The following is a 6,000-nucleotide window of genomic DNA, read 5'->3' as shown; positions in this document are numbered from 1 at the left end:
TAACACCAACCTATCCGAAATCCGGAGATGGGAACTTGCTCTTCAATATCTCCTCTCTTCCCGTTACCCACCAGGCCTCAATCTCCGCTAATTTCAAGTTGCCGCCACTCATACCTCACCTGTCATTCAACATCATCTTTGCCTCTTCACTTCCGCCTCGACTGACATCTCTGCCCAAACTTTAAATATGTCTGCTTGTGTCTGTATATGTGTGGATGGATATATATATATGTGTGTGTGTGTGTGTGTGTGTGTGTGTGTGTGTGTGTGAGTGTATACCTGTCCTTTTTTCCCCCTAAGGTAAGTCTTTCCGCTCCCGGGATTGGAATGACTCCTTACCCTCTCCCTTAAAACCCACATCCTTTCGTCTTTCCCTCTCCTTCCCTCTTTCCTGACGAAGCAACCGTGGGTTGCGAAAGCTAGAATTTTGTGTGTATGTTTGTGTTAGTTTGTGTGTCTATCGACCTGCCAGCGCTTTCGTTTCGTAAGTCACATCATCTTTGTTTTTAGATATATATTTTTCCCACGTGGAATGTTTCCCTCTATTATATATTTGACTTCCAGCCTTGCCTCTCAATCCTTCTCAAAAAACCTTAATCCTACTCCCAACATCACCACTGCTGAAGCCCAAGCTATCCGTGATCTGAAGGCTGACCAATCCATCGTCATTCTTCCGGCGGACAAGGGTTCCACGACCGTGGTACTTGATCGTCGGGAGTATGTGGCTGAGGGACTGCGTCAGCTTTCAGACAACACCACATACAAAGTTTACCAAGGTAATCCCATTCCTGATGTCCAGGCGGAGCTTCAAGGAATCCTCAGAACCTTAGGCCCCCTACAAAACCTTTCACCTGACTCCATCAACCTCCAGACCCCACCGACACCCCACACCCCTACCTTCTACCTTCTTCCCAAAATTCATAAACCCAACCATCCCGGCCGCCCCATTGTAGCTGGTTACCAAGCCCCCAGAGAGCGTATCTCTGCCTACGTGGATCAACACCTTCAACCCATTACATGCCGTCTCCCATCCTTCATCAAAGACACCAACCACTTTCTCGAATGCCTGGAATCCTTACCCAATCTGTTACCCCCAGAAACCATCCTTGTAACCATTCATGCCACTTCCTTATACACAAATATTCCGCACGTCCAGGGCCTCGCTGCAATGGAGCACTTCCTTTCACGCCGATCACCTGCCACCCTACCTAAAACCTCTTTCCTCATTACCTTAGCCAGCTTCATCCTGACCCACAACTTCTTCACTTTTGAAGGCCAGACATACCAGCAATTAAAGGGAACAGCCATGGCTACCAGGATGGCCCCCTCGTACGCCACCCTATTCATGGGTCGCTTAGAGGAAGCCTTCTTCGTTACCAAGGCCTGCAAACCCAAAGTTTGGTACAGATTTATTGATGACATCTTCATGATCTGGACTCACAGTGAAGAAGAACTCCAGAATTTCCTCTCCAACCTCAACTCCTTTGGTTCCATCAGATTCACCTGGTCCTACTCCAAATCCCATTCCACTTTCCTTGACATTGACCTCCATCTGGCCTATGGCCAGCTTCACACGTCCGTCCACACCAAACCCACCAACAAGCAACAGTACCTCCATTATGACAGCTGCCACCCATTCCACATCAAACGGTCCCTTCCCTACAGCCTAGGTCTTCGTGGCAAACGAATCTGCTCCAGTCCTGAATCCCTGAACCATTACACCAACAACCTGAAAACAGCTTTTGCATCCCGCAACTACCCTCCCGACCTGGTACAGAAGCAAATAACCAGAGCCACTTCCTCATCCCCTCAAACCCAGAACCTCCCACAGAACAACCACAAAAGTGCCCCACTTGTGACAGGATACTTTCCGGGACTGGATCAGACTCTGAATGTGGCTTTCCAGCAGGGATACGACTTCCTCAAATCCTGCTCTGAAATGAAATCCATCCTTCACGAAATCCTCCCCACTCCACCAAGAGTGTCTTTCCGCCGTCCACCTAACCTTCGTAACCTGTTAGTTCATCCCTATGAAATCCCCTAACCACTTTCCCTACCCTCTGGCTCCTACCCTTGTAACCGCCCCCGCTGTAAAAACTGTCCCATGCACCCTCCCACCACCACCTACTCCAGTCCTGTAACCCGGAAGGTGTACACGATCAAAGGCAGAGCCACGTGTGAAAGCACCCACGTGATTTACCAACTGACCTGCCTACACTGTGATGCATTCTATGTGGGAATGACCAACAACAAACTGTCCATTCACATGAATGGACACAGGCAGACAGTGTTTGTTGGTAATGAGGATCACCCTGTGGCTAAACATTCCTTGGTGCATGGCCAACACATCTTGGCACAGTGTTACACCGTCCGGGTTATCTGAATACTTCCCACTAACACCAACCTATCCAAACTTCGGAGATGGGAACTTACTCTTCAATATATCCTCTCTTCCCGTTACCCACCAGGCCTCAATCTCCACTAATTTCAAGTTGCCGCCACTCATACCTCACCTGTCATTCAACAACATCTTTGCCTCTGCACTTCTGCCTCGACTGACATCTCTGCCGAATCTCTTTGCCCTTACAAATGTCTGCTTGTGTCTGTGTATGTGTGGCTGAATATGGGTGTGTGTGCGAGTGTATACCTGTCCTTTTTGCCCCCTAATGTAAGTCTTTCCGCTCCGGGGATTGGAATGACTCCTTACCCTCTCCCTTAAAACCCACATCCTTTCGTCTTTCCCTCTCCTTCCCTCTTTCCTGACGAAGCAACCATTGGTTGCGAAAGCTAGAATTTTGTGTGTATGTTTGTGTTTGTTTGTGTGTCTGTCGACCTGCCAGCACTTTCATTGTGGTGATCACAACAATATACACACTGGCTATGTAATTATCAGTTTATTTATTTGCTATTTTTAATACAAGAACAGACCACATGTTGCACATGAGGCAGTATATATGAATATAACACAATATTTTCACACAATTTCAAATTAATTAGTATAATTGTATATATATATATAAAACAAAGATGATGTGACTTACCATACGAAAGCGCTGGCAGGTCAATAGACACACAAGCAAACACAATCATACACACTAAATTCTAGCTTTCGCAACCAACAGTTGCTTCATCAGAAAAGAGGGAAGGAGAGGGAAAGACGAAAGGATGTGGGTTTTATGAGAGAGGCTAAGGAGTCATTCCAATCCCGGGAGCGGAAAGACTTACCTTAGGGGGAAGAAAGGACAGTTATACACTCGCAAACACACCCATATCCAACCACACATACACAGACACAATCAGACATTTGTGTATATATATATATATATATATATATATATATATATATATATATATATATATATATATATATATATATGTCCTGACGAAGCAACTGTTGGTTGCGGAAGCTAGAATTTTGTGTGTGTGTTTGTGTGTCTATCGACCTGCCAGCGCTTTCGTTTGGTAAGTCACAACATCTTTGTTTTTAGATATATTTTTCCCACGTGGAATGTTTCCCTATGTTTTTTATCCTCATGATTATTATTGAATTGTTGTGTGTGTTTGCATATTCAGCAAAGCATGATATTGTTAGTAATGTTTGAATTCTTTGCAGTATTAGGCATGTAATATATGTATTGGCTATCTATGCAAATTCCCAGTTGGAAGTAAGTTTGCTATTAATTCAGATAGGACACTACTGTATAAATTGGGATCGTGCCTATGACATGTAGTCCGTAGTCTTGTCATAATACTGTGACAATCTTTTCTGGATTTGTATTTATTACGACTCAAAACCACCCCCCTGCCACCACCATTTAGTCACTATTTATTTTACTTATACCCTTGACCAAACCTCCTCATCTTCCCACTGCTCCTTCACAATCCCTCCTCCCTCCAAACAAACATTCTGTATATGAAATTAGGTCAATTCTGTTGAAGAAATCATCAGCCAAGTCATGAGGACAAAGACACAGCATGGCTTCCAATCTGTGGTGCAATGGGTAAGTTAGAGTGTAAACAGGCGAGAAATCAGATGAGTCTTTCTGTCACCAAGGAAAATTAAAGAAAGGTTGTGACCTGACAAACATACTCTCAGGCTCAGTGTACCAGGGATTTATAATATTCCTTGTGAGTATGGTATCAGTTATGTGGGACAGCCTATACAAACTACTGCTAATTGCTGTGTTGATCATCTCAAGCACGAAAAAAATTAAAATCAGCAGTTTCCGAAAACTGTTTAGTGAGTAAATGCAAGAAAGCCTTTAATCAGATGAGGATCTGGCCCATATTTCTAGCTGTTGGGTCTCTGTAATTACGGAAGTAGCTGAAATTAAACTGTATGATCACAACAATATACACACTGGATATGTAATTATCAGTTTATTTATTTGCTACACTGATGCAATTCATTCTGGAGTACCACTTGAATTTTTGGGATCCCCACCAGGTCAGTTTAAGGAAGAAACCAAGCAGTTCAGAAGTGGGCTTCTAGATTTCTTACTGGTAGGCTCAATCAACATGCAAGTATTATGGAGATGCTTCATGAACTCAAATGAGAAAAACTTGGACAAACATGTTCTTTACATGTACCACTATTGAGAAAATTTAGAGAAATGTCATACAAGGTACCCATCACCACATGCCGTATTGTAGCTAGCAGACTAGGCCCTATGTCTGTAATAGAGAATACGGAAAAGAACTATAAGTGAATGTCTAATACATTAAAACATACGGTATCACTCTGAAACTTTGTGATTTATTTCAAATGTTTTGTTACACATTTCACTGTAAATGATAAACTGTGATTACCACTGACCTACATCTATAACAGTCTCACGATTTGGAGATGTGAGTATTGTCTATACCTATTAATCTATTAACTATACAAACTACTGCTAATTGCTGTGTTGATCATCATCTCAAGCACGAAAAAAATGAAAATCAGCAGTTTCCGAGAACTGTTTAGTGAGTAAATGCAAGAAAGCCTTTAAGCAGATGAGGATCTGGCCCATATTTCTAGCTGTTGGGTCTCTGTAATTACGGAAGCAGGTGAAGTTAGACTGTATGATCACAACAATATACACACTGGCTATGTAATTATCAGTTTATTTATTTGCTATTTTTAATACAAGAACAGACCACATGTTGCACATGAGGCAGTATATATGAATATAACACAATATTTTCACACAATTTCAAATTAATTAGTATAATTAAGCAATGCATGGAAGCATGCACGTCGGAAAGAAAATTAATCTAATTCCTCATTCAGCACTGTTTATCACAATGCCATATGAACATAACCCGGATTCTGAAAAACTAGACAAGGTGTAGGAAGATGCAGTTCGAGCATAACAATGACATATAGTTCCTTGTTTACATAACAACGACCAAAATTGAAGCATAACACATACTTTGCCAGGAGCACAATATTGGAACACTCCCCTGGAAATCTATTCAATGGACTTCTCTCTAATGTTGTCGTAGGCCTAAGTTAGTTGAAGGTTGATAATTTCGTTAGTTGTGGAACTCGTAAAGATTGGGTGCGGGATAATTGTTATGGTGACAAACGGACATATGGCATTGCCTAATATTTACGTTTGCGTTATATTTGAAGGTACCATATTTATCGCACTTCTTGCAATAAAACCTAAAAGAACATGGTAAAATCGGAAAATATAGTTAATGAATAAGCATTCAAAGAATATTTTGATACATATCATGAACAATATCATACATAAACTTCAGAAAATGCAAGGAATATGTATGTAACTTTTACATATATTTGGTCCGCATTTGCCACAGCTGCAACCGGGTTAGTCTGTCAGCGCATTATCGATTATTCGCATTCGAACCAGGTTTTTACATTTAATTCCCATAAGTTAAGCTCCATTGAATAATCTGGACTTCTTTGACGTTCCAAAATGACAGCTGTGGGCAATCTACATATAATTTTTAAACAACGGGTGAGCAACGTCGCTAATGTCAATAGAGCTCATT

The sequence above is a fragment of the Schistocerca nitens genome, chromosome 1 (genome assembly GCF_023898315.1).
Source record: "Schistocerca nitens isolate TAMUIC-IGC-003100 chromosome 1, iqSchNite1.1, whole genome shotgun sequence".
Classification (NCBI taxonomy): domain Eukaryota; kingdom Metazoa; phylum Arthropoda; class Insecta; order Orthoptera; family Acrididae; genus Schistocerca; species Schistocerca nitens.
Note: the sequence above shows the minus strand (reverse complement) of the source record.